This window comes from Rhipicephalus microplus, chromosome 6, assembly GCF_043290135.1.
Source record: "Rhipicephalus microplus isolate Deutch F79 chromosome 6, USDA_Rmic, whole genome shotgun sequence".
Taxonomy (NCBI): Eukaryota; Metazoa; Arthropoda; class Arachnida; order Ixodida; family Ixodidae; genus Rhipicephalus; species Rhipicephalus microplus.
In genome coordinates, this window is record NC_134705.1 from 66,348,623 (window position 1) to 66,364,881 (window position 16,259).

Below are 16,259 nucleotides of genomic sequence, written 5' to 3' on the forward strand. Positions count from 1 at the left end.
CGCCCTAACTTTGGCAGACAAGTTATTTCTCGAGCATGTTTCTCAGCAGTTATTTCTCATCTGATACCACTGGCCGGCTATGCAGTTTCCACCGAGACCACTTATTCGCCGCCCAATTTTTCATTATCGTAACTCTCGCCAAAATCCTCTTCCAACCTTTCCGCGCCAAAAGTATCCGATAAGCTCACATCTGAACAAGTACCTGTTGGACATCTTTGACTTCAGCGACCGTAATTTGAGAAAGTCATCTGCGGTAACCCATCGCAGCGATACCGCTGACGCTCGACCCTTTCGCAGACGGCCCTACCGTGTGTCAGCCCCGGAGCGTGTTATTATACAGCGAGAAGTGGATAAAATGCTTCATAAAGGCATAGTCTTTTACAACTTTAAGTGCACCATTACCTAGCGCTTCGAGTGAAGTAATAGTGCACTTGTAGTAAAAGGCTGCGTCTACTTAGGACGGGTAATAACCGTGGAGGCAAACCACGAGATTGAACTAACTAGAAGAACAAGAATGGGGTGGAACACATTTGGCAAGCACTCTCACTCATGACTGGTAGATTGCCTCTCTCCCTCATAAGTAAGGTATATAACAGCTGAATCTTGCGAGCACTTAGTTATAAAGGAGAAACCTGGAGACTTACTAAAAGTTTCAGCTTAAACTGAGGATGACGCAGCGAGCGATGGAAAAGAAAATCATAGTTGCAACCTTAAGAGACAAGAAAAGAGCAGAGTGGATGGCGGCACAAACCTGGAAAAAGGTTATTATAGTTCAAATCAAGAAGCTGATCAGGAGAATAACCACTGGTCGTTAAGGGTAACTGACAGGATTCTCAGAGAAGGCAAACGGGCTAGGTGGAGACATAAAGTTAGGTGGGCAGACAGGATTAAGCAGTTTGCGGGTGTAGAGTGGTAGCAGCAAGCAGAGGACCGAGTTGACTGGCGGAACACGAGAGAGCTCTTTGTCCTGTAGTGGACTTAGTCAGGCTGATGATGAAGATGTCGATGATGATGATGATGATGAATGAAACCCTCATCCAGTCCCTAGTCCTCGGCCGTTGTACGTGTTAAAAAGAAGGACAATAGTTGGCGATTTTGTGTTGGCTACCACCATCTCAACCAAATATTTCCCTTCCATCAACCTCCACTCGGGATACTGGCAGATGACTGTGGACGATCAAGACGGAGATTAGACGGCCTTCATACTTTTCAGCTCAAAGTCATGCCCTTTGGATTAGGTAATGCTACCGCGACTTTTGAGCGCATGATGGACTCTCTCCTTCGACGCATTAGGTGGTCCATCTGTCTGTGCTATCTTGGCTATGTTATTGTATTTTCGATTACTTTTGAAAACCACCTTATCTGTCTGTACACTGTGTTTGATGTTTTTCCACGTGCCAACCTGCAACCTAACTCGTCGAAATTTAGTTTTGGTCAACGCCAAATCTGCGTACGCGGCAACCTTCTTGACGCTCCGGAATCCAACAAGATTCTGCGAGAGACCGAGCAGTTCGCGACTTCTCCACACCTCGCTCAGTCAAAGACATCGGAAGTTTTTTGGGACTCTGCTCCTGCTTCTGTCGTTTTATCGAGAATTTCACTGAAATAGCTCGTCTTCTAACCTGCATACTCAAAAAGAATGTCTCATTCTCTGTTGCCAACAGCAAGCCATTGCCTTGTCGTCGCTCGTTGCCATTCTCTCCAATCCACCAGTCCTTGGACATTTTGACCCATATGCCACCACGAAGCTTCGTACCAATGCCCGTGGCCACTGCATGGGCGAAGTGCTGGTACAACAGTAACAAAAAATGCACCGCGTCGCCACGTATGTAAGTCAACTATTGTCGTGCTTAGAACAAAGTTGTACAATCACAAACTGCGAGTCTTTAGCTCTCGTTTGTGACATTGTGAAATTCTGACCGTACCTGTATGACAGACAGTTCGCAATTATTACGAACCATCATGGGCTTTGTCGGCTCTCCTCGCTCAAAAGTCCTTCGGGACGCCTTGAACTGTGGGTGCTGCGCTTACAAGAGTAATTTTTCTGTTTCTTACTATAAATCCGGACAACTTCGCAAGGATGCCGACTGCTTGTGCCAGCACCCAGTCGGTACCCCTGATATGATAGAAGATGAACATGAAGCACTCGTTCTCTCAACTGCAGCCTTTACCAACATGGCTGCTGAACAATGCCGCGACTTCTGATGATTGATATGTGGGGTTTAACGTCCCAAAACCACCATATGATTATGAGAGACGCCGTAGTGGAGGGCTCCGGAAATTTCGACCACCTGGGGTTCTTTAACGTGCGCCCAAATCTGAGCACACGGGCCTACACCATTTCCGCCTCCATCGGAAATGCAGCCGCCGCAGCCGGGATTCGAACCCGCAACCTGCGGGTCAGCAGCCGAGTACCTTAGCCACTAGACACTAGACAATGCCGCGACTTCTTTTTGCGCCCTGTTATCAATGGTCTTCAATCTATATGTATGTATTTGTCCACTTATGTATAATGTTACGAATAAATATAGCACCTGGTACTATATAAACTCTTTATTTAGGGCGAACTTTTGCCCGTAAACTCAAAGCTAAAAATGGTCAGCCAAAAATGCGTCTTGCTCGCTGACTCCAACTTCGTCGGTCTCTTCCTCTGCCCCTCGAGTCTCGTGCCGGTCCCGTCGCGTAGCATCGCGGCGCGTGCAGGACGGCGTTCCATGGCGCGGCTTTCTTGCTACTTGCTTGGCGGCTTTTACGAACGCGAATTGTGGCAGCGTCTTCTGCGATGTTCGAGCTGTGGCATTAGTCCCCCTCCTAGAACGCATCTGTCCGATGCGTAGAGGCGGCTGACAGTTTCTAAACAATAGGACTTGTCTTTGTGTTAGACGACGTGAGTCAGTTCACTTGTTGAGTTCCTGTCGTAGTACGGTTTCATCCGTACTACATGTACAACTTCCGGGAGATTCCGGCGTCGTGTTGTGCATACTTGACCTTCAGGGATCACTTCGTAGTTTAATGGGCCTAGCTGACGAAGAACCCTGTAAGGGCCAAAATAGCGCCGCATAAGCTTTTCTGATAGGCCACGTGCACGTACAGGCGTCCAGACCCACACTTGGTCTCCAGGGGAGTACTGAACATCCCTTCGTCTCAGATTGTAACGGTGCGCGTCGAGGTCCTGCTGTCGAATGATGCGGTTTCGTGCTAGTTGTCGCGCCTCTTCTGCCCTTTCTACATATTCGCTTGTCAGGGTCCTCTTCATTCTTGGTGTTGACAGGCAGCATCGCGTTTAATATCGTTATTACTGTCCGACCATAAACAAGTTGTAATGGCGTGAAGTGGGTTGTCTCTTGTACTGCGGTATTGTATGCAAATGTAGCATACGGTAATATGGTGTCCCAAGTCCGATGCTCGACGTCCACATACATCGCGATCATGTCAGCAAGCGTCCTGTTTAGCCTTTCAGTTAACCCATTAGTTTGCGGATGATATGCGGTAGTTCTTCTGTGGTCGGTGTGCGTTAGCTTCATGACAGACTGTACTAGCCTGGCAGTGAACGCAGTTCCTTTGTCAGTTATAAGGACTTTAGGTGCGCCATGTCGCAGCACTATCTGGGTCACAAAAAACTGAGCCACTTCATTTGCCGTTCCTTTTGTGAGAGATGACGTCTCGGCATACCGGGTCATGTAGTCGGTTGCTACAACTATACAGCGCTTCCCAAACGATGACATAGAAAATGGTCCTAGCAAATCCATTCCGACCTGCTCAAACGGGATTTTGGGTGGCTCTATCAGTTTCAAAAGACCTGCTGGTTTTAGGGGTGGTACTTTGCGTCTTTGGCATTCTCAACATGATCTTACGTAATGCTGTACTGAATCCTTCAATTTTGGCCAGTAATATCTCTGGCGGATTCTTGCCAAAGTCCTCCTCATTCCCAAGTGACCTGCCGATGGGTCATCATGACACGCTTCTAAAATTTCCGCTCACAGTGATGATGGTATCAGCAGTAGGAACGTTTCACCGGTGTGTTGAAAGTTTCTCTTGTAGAGAACGTTGTTGCGGACGACGTAGGAACGTAGTCCACGGACGAAAACTCGTGGTACTTCGACTTGCTGCCCCTCTAGGTATTGAATGAGCAGAAGTAATTCTGGGTCCATTCGCTGATCATGAGCCATCTTCGACACATTCACGGCTCCAAGAAACGCGGAGTCTTGTTCATGCTCAGGAGACGAGGTCTGGACTGGTGCTCGTGACAAGCAGTCCGCGTCATGGTGCTTGTGGCCAGACTTGTAGACTACAGTGATGTCATATTCTTGTAGACGCAGGCTCCATCTAGCAAGTCTTCCTGAAGGATTCTTGAGGTTCGCAAGCCACCACAATGAATGATGGTCACTGATGGCTCGGAATGGTCTACCGTATAAATATGGACGGAACTTACTCATGGCCCATATAACTGCGAGACATTCCCTTTCCGTAGCTGAATAATTATACTCAGCTTTTGACAGAGTGCGGTTTGCATAAGCAATAACTTTTTCTTCCCCGTTCTTCCATTGAACAAGATTAGCATCGAGGCAAACGTTGCTGGCGTCCGTATGAATGTCTGTTTTGGCATCTTCGTCAAAATGAGCGAGTATGGGAGGTGACTGCAAACGCCGTCGTAACTCAGAGAAGGCGTCTTCTTGCTCTTGGTGCCAGATAAATGGTACACCTTCTTTCGTAAGCCATGTCAGTGGTTCCCAAACTTGGAGAAGTTTTCAACGAAGCGCCTATAGTAGGCACAAAGCCCCAGGAAACGTCGCATAGCTTTTTTGTCTCTTGGCCTTGGGAAATTTTCAGCCGCAGTGATTTTATCCGGATCTGGGTGGACACCGTGAGAACTGACAATGTGCCCGAGGAACTGAAGCTCCCGGTATCCAAAGTGGCACTTTTCGGGTTTGATCGTAAGTGCAGCCATACGAATGGCGTCCAGTACCGTTCTCAATCTCTGTACGTGCTGCTCGAACGTAGTGGAAAAATTACTACGTCATCAAGAGAGACAAGACATGACTGCCATTTGAGGCCGGAGAGCACAGTGTCCGTCATCCTCTGGAAGGTAGTGGGAGCAGAACACAAACCAAATGGGAGTACTTTAAACTCGTAGAGTCCGTCGGGTGTCACAAACGCCGTCTTTTCCCGATCTCGTTCGTCGACTTCTATTTGTCAGTACCCACTCTTTTGATCCAACGATGAAAAAAAGTGAGCATTGCGCAGTTTATCCAACGTATCGTCGACTCGTGGGAGTGGGTACACGTCTCACTTCGTGACGAGGTTGAGTTTTCTGTAATCAACACAGAACCGCATGGTCTCGTCCTTCTTCTTCACCAGTACTACCGGCGATGCCCATAGGCTTTTGGATGGCTGTATGACATCGTCGTCGAGCATCTCCTGTACTTGCTTCTTTATCGCCTCCCTTTCTTTTGGGGCTACTCGGTATGGATGCTGACATACTGGTCTAACATGCCCTTCGATTACAATGCGGTGCTTTGCTACAGGTGTACGTCCGACTTTCGATGAAGAGGAAAAACACTCTGCGAATTCCTTTATCCACTCCACAATCTGGTCTTTCTGCAGAGATGAAAGCTCTCGGTCAATATCTATTTTCTCGAGGACACTGTCCACTGTTGAGGGCGTTGTGGGTACTTTTCCTATGGTGCAAACATCTGAGACTTGTACGTAGTCATGAGGTGATGCTATGGCTGCTCCCTTCGCCACATGCTGTACCTCGTTGGTAAAGTTAGTCAATAACACATCAGTATATCCGTTCCGCAGGTTCACTAGACCTCTCGCCACGTGTATCCCCTTTGTGAGTAGCAGTTCGATATTTCCATCAGCTAGTCCGGCATAGTCACGAAGAACATCGCTTTTCACAGAAACTGTCACGCTGCTGCGTGGCGGCACTGTCACACCTTCATCCACAATACGAAGAGACGAAACAATTGGTTGCTCCGCATGACACACGGCAACAGCGTTCTCTGTAGAGAAAAAGACTTGGGATTTCTGCAAGTCGATAATGGCACTGTTCGCTTGCAGGAAGTCCATGTCCAGAATTGCCTCACGGGAACAGTCGGGGAGAACAATAAAACTGCAAACGTACACATGGCCTCTTATTCCCACTCTCGCTGTACATATACCTATGGGGCTGACTAAATGCCCTCCGGCGGTGCGTATCTGCGGTCCGGTCCAATGAGTGAGCACTTTCTTCAGCTTCTTTGCGAGCATGCTACTTATAACTGAGTAGTCTGCACCTGTGTCTATTAACGCTATGGTTTCGACGTAGTCGATTCTGACTTGTAGCTCGGATGTCACGTCACCATTACTGCGCTTGTCCGTCATTGTGTCAATGTCGTTGTCTGATCCGGTTAGCGATGGAGGGTTTTCAGTTTTCCGAAAATCAGCGGCCCTGCCTCCACAGGTCGCTGGTTCTAGTTTTCCCGCTGATGGCTTGGTGAACGACGCCTCGGCAAAGTAGATGATGGGTGTGGACTCAGCGACCTATTGCGCATTGGTGCAATCGACCGCGATTCATGTCGCTGAGTGTTTGGATATGCATAGCGCGAAGATAAATATTCTTCGATTTCGTAAGGGCGCTCACCGTTACGAGGGCAGGGTGCATTCACTGGGAAGCCACGTAGCCCGACCCGATGGTAGTGGCATGTCCGATAAAGATGACCTGCCTCCCCAAAGTGGTAGCAGAGAGGCCGCTGGTCTGCCGTGCGCCATACATCACTTTTGCGGGGTCTCGCTTCTGGCATCGGCGGTGGCGTACTGCGAGGAAAGGTCGGTGGCATAACGGGGGCTTGTGCAAAGCTCGGGCGTCTCATGTCTTGCCGTAACGCTTGCGCGTATGACAGCTGTGACTAAGGTTCCAGTTGCGTGTGGTGTGGCACCTGAGGCTGCGGTTGAATAATTGCTCGCCGCACTTCTTCACGTACAACGTCCGCGATTGAGGGCATCACTGGAGGACTTTGGGGGAGTTGCAGTTTCTGGAGCTCCTCCTTAACAATAGCCCTCACCATTTCCCGGAGGACGTCAACGTTGGTGGGGAGGGTTGTTGACTGCGCCCTGACTGAAGAGACGCTGAAGTCTCTGTTGTACAGTCGCACACGTTGTTGTAGTGTCCTTTCCATGGTCGTTGCCTCGGACCGGAACTCCGCCACAGTTCGCGGTGGATTACGCACCAGGCCTGCAAAAATCTCTTCTTTGACTCCGCGCATTAGGTGGCGCAACTTCTTCTCTTCGGCCATGTTTTGGTCGGCTCGGCGGAAGAGCCGCGACATAGGTTCTATGTACATGGCCACGCTCTCGTTATTGCGTTGGTTCCTTGTCTGAAGAGCATCCTCTGCCTTCTCTTTGCGGTCCGTGTTCGGATAGGTTGCGATTAGCTCTCGTTGGAAGTCGTCCCACGACAGCAAGGACCCTTCGTGGTTCTCAAACCACGTACGTGCCGAATCTTGCAGGGCGACGTAAACGTAACGAAGTTTTCGGACTTCGTCCCAACCATTCAATTGTGCAACGCGCTCGAAGCCTTCAAGCCAATCCTCGGCATCTTCAAAGGTCTCACCGTGGAAGACCTCTGGTGTACGTGGCGAATCCACAATGAGGTGAGATGGAGATGGCATCGACTGGGTGGCCATCGCAGTGACGCTTGTGTTTGAGGTCTCGACAGGTATTGATGGGTCAATTAGGGGGCCAAACTCGGGCTGCTCACCACGTAGTCGGCGACTCGTGCGTTGGTGCACAGGTGTCAATTCTGCTGGCTCCAATCTTCTGGGATCTGGGCTTCTCTCCCTTGCCTGTGGTGGGCTTGGAATCATACCCAGCACGTCCACCAGATTGTTACGAATAAATATTGCACCTGGTACTATATAAACTCTTTATCTAGGGCGAACTTGTGCCCGTAAACTCAAAGCTAAAAATGGTCAGCCAAGAATGCCTCTTGCTCGCTGACTCCAACTTCGTCGGTCTCTTCCTCTGCCCCTCGAGTCTCGTGCCGGTCCCGTGGCGTAGCATCGTGGCGCATGCAGGACGGCGTTCCATGGCACGGCTTTCTTGCTACTTGCTTGGCGGCTTTTACGAACGGGAATTGTGGCAGCGTATTCTGCGATGTTCGAGCTGTGGCAATATATACATGGGTTATAACACGACGGAGGCGTTGTCAACAATGATCATCATCATCATCATCATAATCGTCATTTATTTGACCCTTAAGGGCCCCTTAGGGGCATTATATAAGGAGGGAGACATTTTTCTAAATACAAAATCAAAGAAAAAATTAGAAAGTTGTACAAACACACAAGCAATACTTTTGCAGGATCCGAGAACAGGCGCACAGAAAATGTACTTATACAAGTATGAAAACATGCGCGCACAAAATTTACACATACAGGAGCACAAAATACAGTGACAGTGGTAGAGTTTTAATGGGCTTCCAAGTTTAAGTGAGCTGTGAATAGTTGTTTGAATGCGCACGAGTCACGCTCTGAGACGATGGCTTCCGGTAAGTTATTCCATTCCTCGATGGCGACAGGAAGAAATGACTTGTTGAATGCAACGGTCGTTCCGAAAAGACGTTGGAGGCATCTGGAATGAAATAGCCGGCGAGAATAGCGGGCGGGAGAAAGCAAGAGAGAACCATGCAAGTGAGGAAAATAATAGTATAATTTGTGAAATAAACAAAGTCGCGAAAGTATACGTCTGTCAGCTAGATTCTGCAAGTCTAAAGACTCCTTTATAAAAGTGATGCTTGATGAGTGATCGTAATTGGACATAATGAACCAGGCAGCCCTATTCTGCACGGATTCCAACAGAATAATCAGATAGGTTTGGTGAGGGCTCCAAATGGACGACGCGTATTCGAGCTTCGTACAAACGAAGGTTACGTACGCAATTTTACGGACTGTAGGAGGTGATAGGCATAACGTTCTTCGGATGTAACCAAGCTTCTTTGATTCGTCAGCAACTAAGTGTGTGATGTGATCCGACCACGGGAGAGTGTTAGAAATAAGCCCGCCAAGGTATCGGTAACTATCAACATAAGCCAAGGTCGTTGAGTTTAAATTGTAGACGTGTTCCGAGTTAGACTGTTTGCGAGACACGCATGACTTTGCATTTGGAAACATTGGTCTGCATCATCCAGCGTGAACACCAGTTTTCAATTAAGGATAGGTCATTTTGTAGATTTTCGTGGTCGTCAGGGGTATTTATTCGGCGATAAAGGACGCAATCGTCCGCAAATAATTGAATGGATGATGAAATTCCTGATGGTTGATCGTTTACATATATGAGGAAGAGTAAGGGGCCGAATACTGACCCCTGAGGGACACCGAATTTAACGGGAGCAGCAGTGGAGTGAAGACCGGCAATGTCAGTGAACTGAGATCGGTGTGACAGGAAGCATCGGATCCATGACAGGACTAAAGGGTCCAAGTTCAGACAGCAGAGTTTGTTTATTAGTCGTTGATGAGCGACACGATCGAAGGCTTTAGAGAAGTCTATGTATATGACGTCCGTTTGAAATAGAGAATCTAAATTTAGGTGGAGGTCGGCAGTGAATTCAAAGAGCTGAGTTTCGCAGGACAAACCAGGTCGGAAGCCGTGCTGATTTTTGAAGAAAACCCGTTGTTATCGAGGTGGTGGGCAACGTGCGAATAAATAATGTGCTCGAGGCATTTGCAGGCAATGCACGTCAGCGAAATAGGACGATAATTAGATGGGTTAGAACGGTCACCTGATTTGAATACTGGGGTTACCTTGGCTACCCCCCAGTCCGCAGGTATGATACTTTCAGAGAGGGACTGAGAGAATATGATTTGCAGAATGTGGCTAGACATAGCTTCAGTGAATTTTAGTAGCTTTGCCGGTATGTTATGAGGACCAGGGGCACTCAACGTTTTTAGTTGGTTTATAATTTTTAGGATACCTTCAGCATTTATGGTGATGGATGGCATCTGGGGAAAGTTATACCTGGAGGCAAAGGGGATATTGCCAGACGGCTCATTAGTAAAGACTGAGGAAAAGTAAGAATTCATCAAGTCAGAGCGCTGCTGAGCTGGAACCCGTGAGCCATCAGGATTGCACAGTGAAATGTTATGCGCTAAATTGTTGGGGTTGATAATGTTCCAAAATTTTTTAGGTTGGCCGCGGATGATTGTTAGGAGATCTTCGTGGTAATACTTCTTTTTGGCTTTTTTCAGCGCGCTAGTATAATCCCGAAGGCAAGTAAAATATTTGTCCCATTTCGATAGAGAAATGCTACGCTTTGCCTCGCGGAAAAGGCGTTTCTTCTTTTGTGAGAGTTTTTTCATAGAAGTTGTATACCAAGGACTGTCATCGTCGCAGCGAACACACACTAGTGGAACGTATTCTTCGATTAGCGTCAAGACCTATTGTTTACACAATAACCAGTTCTGTTCTACGCTTCTGGAGATGGCCGTTTGAGAGAAGAAACTATAAAAGCTTTCCAAAATCGGTAATGATTGCGTGGTTGTTGGCTTTGTTGTAGTCGCGTATGAGCTTCTTCCGTGAATTATGCCTAGGTACTGGAATAGAGAGGTTGAATAGTATGGTACAGCGATCACTGAGGCCTTTTATGCACGTAGGTGAGTGAATAAGGTCGGGGTGGGAAGCGAAGACAAGATCGAGTATGTTGTCACCACGAGTCGGAGTAATAATATTCTGCGTGAGGTTGAATAGGAGGGACAGTTTAATGAAGTCATTTAATGGCCGAGAAGGGGCCTTAAGGTTGGCCCAGTCTATATTGGGAAGATTAAAGTCCCCGCACAGAAAGAGTTTTGCACGAGGAAATCGGAAGTTCAAATCAACTAACACCAAGTGCAGGTCCTTAATAAAAGCATAGTCACAGTCAGGAGGTCGATAGCAGGTGACCAGTATGTGATTACCCGAGGCAGCAGCCAGATTAATGCAGAGGATTTCATAGCTGCTGTTTATATCTACCTTATAGGAGTGCAAGTGGGATTTGACTAGAACCAGAATTCCCGCTCCCCTTCTCTCAACCCTATCTCGTCTGTAAATTGTGAAGGACCCAAAATCACGTAGAACTTTGTTGCTCTGTATGTTTTCATTTAGCCGCGATTAAGTAAAAATTGCTACTGCGGTGTTGTTGTCAAGTAGGAGTGCCTCTATAGCTTCTTTATTTGGCAGGTAACTGCGCACATTTGCAAGTAGGACCGACAAAGTATGACGTAAACGGGGCGGAGAAGGCACAGGTGCAGCTTTATTAGACACTGAATTCGTGCAAGCATGTGGCAATTGCTACTTTACACACACAACGGATGCTGTATCAGCATCGCTGCTGCTGTTGCTGCTTTACACACAACAGATCGACAACAGATGCTGTACCGGCATTGTACGTGAACTGGTTATTTTCCATGAAAAGCTTATCAAACCTAATTTTAAATGGGCGTTTCTTTTCTTGAGCAAACCAGTAAAGATTCTTACGGGCTAGATGAACACGAGAAGAACAGTCTACACGAATTTGGAAATTAGAGCCTTTAAGTTTGGATTCCGCCGCAAGTATTCAAGTTTTACGATTATCGGACGGTTCTTAGTGCCTTGAAAAAGGCCCAGCCGGTGGGCCCTTTCGATTGCGCCTCTGTCAAGCGTTACGCCGAGACTTTCTGAGCAAAAAGCCATTACTCGCGATTCGGACTCAGCCCAAGTTTCACCTTCCACGTCTGGCATTCCAAAGAAAATCAGATTACAGTGACGCTGGCCATTTTCCGACTCGTCACACTTTGCAGCTAGTTTCCTTACTTCAGAAGCAAGTTTAGTGATTGTGGGGCTAGTGTTAGAGTCCGATACAGGCTCACTTATCTGAGCCACTCTTTCTAGTGCATCAACTCGAGCGGCGAGGTTGCTAACCAAACCTTTTGTGTTTGAGTTATCAGCACGAATAAGGGTTAGCTCCGCCAATACAGCATTTTGACCTTGTTCAAGGCGGGCAATAGCACTGGCTATAGTTTCAAGGGACGTGGAGGAGTTTTTGCTAGTAGGACCAGGGTTGAGTTCGACGTCTCCTGCCATCAGAAGCAAAAGACTAGCAATGTGAAAATCGATACATAACAAGTACAACGACTGGAATAACGATCCACATAGGTAACCACGCAGGCCGATTGAAGGGCACGGCACCCCAAGAACATAACCGTCATTAAAATGAACGCTCATGGCGTACGGTAAATAACTAACCTGCGCAAACAGGGGAAGTCTCATGACCGTGATCGTTGTTGTAGGAGGGGCGTATCACCCGCACGCCTGGTAGCACGATGTTGCCCACCGAAGTCGCAATCAGTCACCAAACGTGGAGGGTAGCTTTTGGTTACAGTATTCAGCTGTGATCCGAGGGTCACTGCTTCGAAGGTTTCAGGCATTGGAGTCATCGCAGGAAACCCAAGATCGGGCCAGGGTAGATTTCGTGCAGAAGTAGAAACCGTGGTGACGGCGAGTGGGCCAGCCATGATCGCAAGGGCAAAAACCTGCGCAAACACGGGAAGTCTCATGACCGTGATCGTTGTGGTGGCGTGCCCCAGCTGATTCCAGAGTGACAGAGTATATGATTCCAGAGTGTATATATATATATATATATATATATATATATATATATATATATATATATATATATATATATATATATATATATATATATATATATATAAACTTTGAGAATATTGCAGTATAGGAAACAAAACAGTAAAATATTTATTTAATCCAAACAGTTTCGGCTGGTGGACCAGCCTCCTTCGGAGGTTGTGCGCGAAATGATACAAGTTCCGTAGCAGAGGGCCATCCTCACAGTTTAGAGACCCCGTAAATGAAAAAAAAAAACAACGAAACAAACAGGCAAACGAGGCAAGCAACAGAAGACAAGAGGAAGAAAAAGAAGAATAAGAGTTAGAGAAGAAGAAGAAGAAGAAGAAGAAGAAGAAGAAGAAGAAGAAGAAGAAGAAGAAGAAGAAGAAGAAGAAGAAGAAGAAGAAGAAGAAGAGAAACAAGGAAGGAGCGGCGGAGAGCTGCTGGAAGCGGGCGGGTAATCCTTTAATCCTTGCATTGTTACTAGAGATAGATAAGACGCGCCGCAAGTGAAGGCGACTAAGCAAAAGGGAAAAAGTTTGATGGAAGTTGTCATCACTAAATTTTGTTGCCGTATTACATCCCTCAATATTTCCTTGTATAGATCCGGTTAATTGAATTCCCGAATGTGCATTTACTGTAATCAAGAGGAAATGATTAGTCGTTTTGGTTATATTGTCGCTGTTTCCATTTATTCAGGAAAAGCATATTAGCACCACCTCTTCAAGAACTTAGCTTGCAGTTATCAAAACCTGCTTTTCTTTATTTTGAGCCTCTACACTGGTTTACAGCCACAGGGATGTTTTATTCACCGTTCAAGAATACATCACTGCTACTAAACTGTTTTCTTGCTAAATTTTGGTCTCACTGCACTTATTTTTTTCTTCGAATTTGCAATGGGCACTTTAAATCATAAATAAATAATTAACATTGTTTAGGAATGAATCAATGCAGAAAGTATCAGGCAAATTCCTCTTATAATCGGCCAATCCCTCCTTTGGGTACAAGCCATGTGCAGAGGAAAACAACAACAGCAACGCGGGTGCCTGTTTTGTCTCTGTCTCAACATGCACTATACAAATTCGGTGCATTTTCATTCTGCACACTTATAATTAACACGCAACACTCTCTGTGACGTATAACAAAAAGTTGCTTTAGTCATAAATCCACTGCGCGAACTTGGAGCCCACTTTGTGATAATACTGCAAAATATCTTTCGGGTCAATTTCTCCGCCCGCCACGCGTGGAGGCAATATAGGTGACATTTTATAAGGTGTATCAGTGGTCTCGCGATCCTGCCGGTTATCAATAGAGCTTTGGTAACACTAGTTTATGGCAAGGTCCAAACCAAGCAGGCCTTTTTTATATTATTGAACGGTTTTTATGCCCCAAGACCCCTATATAATTTTGAGGGCGCCCTGGTGGAGCACTCTGATAGTTTTGAATATCTCGTGTTCCTTACGTAAACTGACTTCACACAGTACATGGGGCTCCAAGACTACCCTCTACCGAAATATGACCGCCGCTGCTGGAATCGAACACACACACGGCTTTTGGGTCAACAGCCTAACACCGCAATCAGTGGTCCACCTTGGCGGGCTAAGCAGGAACCTCAATGAATCATTCTATTAGTTTCGACAACGCCACTTCCAATGGGCCTCGCGGTGGCCAATAAGTTGCGGTATGGGGCTGCTGAAACGTCCGACATGGCTTCAACCCCAGCCGTGTTGTTGAGGCTTCGACGGAAGCTAAATGCTAGAAGGCGGTGTATTCATACTGAAGAACATGTTAAAGAACCCCAAGTGACCGGAATTGCCGTAACCCCCACCCCCTCATGAGTCATCATGCGTCATCATGAGTCATCATGAGTCATCACGTGCCTCATGAGTCATCACTTTATCGGTGTTTCGGCACGGTAAACCCCAGCCAGCCGTACCCAGACGACGTAGGGCAATGAGCAAAGTAGTTCTACCAGCAAGGGCGCTACACTTTCATAATTGAGGGCCATAGAATTACGATACTTATTATTGTAATGCTGTGTTTTATGGTCTGTTTCTTCTCCCCCCCCCCCTTTTGTTTTGTTTAGTCGGGAATTCGTCACCAAATGGACATTTGTGACATTCATGTGTTTTTTTATATGTGGGGCTTTACTTCTAGACGCCGAAGTGAATGGCTCCGGAAATTTCAACCACCTGGTGTTTTTAACGTGCATTTACATCACACTGCACACCCACTGCTACTCTTTTGCCACCGTTGAACTGCGCCCACCCCTGCAGGAATTGAACCCGCCACCTGAGGATCAGCAGCCAAGTTCTGTAGCCACTTATCCGCTCAGGCGGACATCTGTGACAGCCTTGACTGTCTGATAATTTCTAGGGTTGAAGAAAGACTTTCATATTCTCAATTTTTGTGTATTGATGAGAAATCTGTTCTCTCTTTAATACCTGTGGCTTCAAACTAGAAGAAAAGACCCCAGAAAAGCTCTGTAACGACAAAGGAATTGAAAAAAAAATAATTATTGATGAAGCAGAGCGCAAACGGAAAGAATCACGCACATAGATCACGCGTAATCGACTTGGCTCTAGCACTCGTTTCTTCAGCAAGAATGAGAGTGTTTGCATGGCTATTTACTAAAAGTTACTCAAGACGCGTTTCTGCTCATTCGAATAGCGCAACCTGAAAAGCTCATGAATGGCGAAGATACGAAGCAAGAACGAGCTGTAAATAGTGTTGACAACATCTAAATTCGGTAAGCGTACGTGCAATGACCGCTTAGTTTTCCTTACCCAGAATTGTACCTAGCCGTGGTTTGTGTTTTGGTGAAGGGAGATGTGAAGGTTATTTGGCTTGCACAGAAAGGGGTTGCCGAGGCTAAAGGCTGGAGTGCCTAATAAAGGCCTAGGTTTCCTTGCATAGCCTGTCATCAATAAACGCCGACACATAATTGCAAAGTCACCTGCTTTTTCAAGTGTATACAATATAGCTGTTAAGCATGCAGCGGTTATAAGATACAAACCATTGCACAAAATACAAATTCAAGTATTACTGAGTAAACCTTGAACCTATCACGAAATACTACTTCAAGTAAGTTTTTAGAGAGCCATTATGGAGATATTAGGATTCCTCTTAACATTCCACCAGGAGCCTAAAAGAAGCAAGATAATTCTAAAATGATCAATCTCTAGCCGGAACCTTAATATTTCTGCCTAAAACTTTGCAGATATTGTGGGAGCCATGACTGGGTTGCTCTAATGAGCCTTCGCCGCAGCGTGTTTAGGGGGAAAACAACATTCCGATATAATGCTTTCGCGCTCAATTTCTGAGATATATTTACCACAGGTTGATACATTTCTCACCCATAAATTTCAAAGTTGTTCGGTTCTCGATGTTAGCTTTGGCCCACTGTTTTTAAAACCATTGTAGGTTTCAGACGAGAAGAAACAGTTCGATTTGTGTTAACCAAGAATAATACAAAAAGAAGAGGGCTTGCATTCACAGGAACATGTGACGCCAGATAAATTGCTGAAAGAATATTTGGTCGTATCATTAGTCAAGCCGGCTGACCGTTTACGAGAAGTCGTTTACAAGAAGACAGTTACGAGAAGTCTCAGGAAAACTGTCCAGCTTGTTTTACGGTGAGG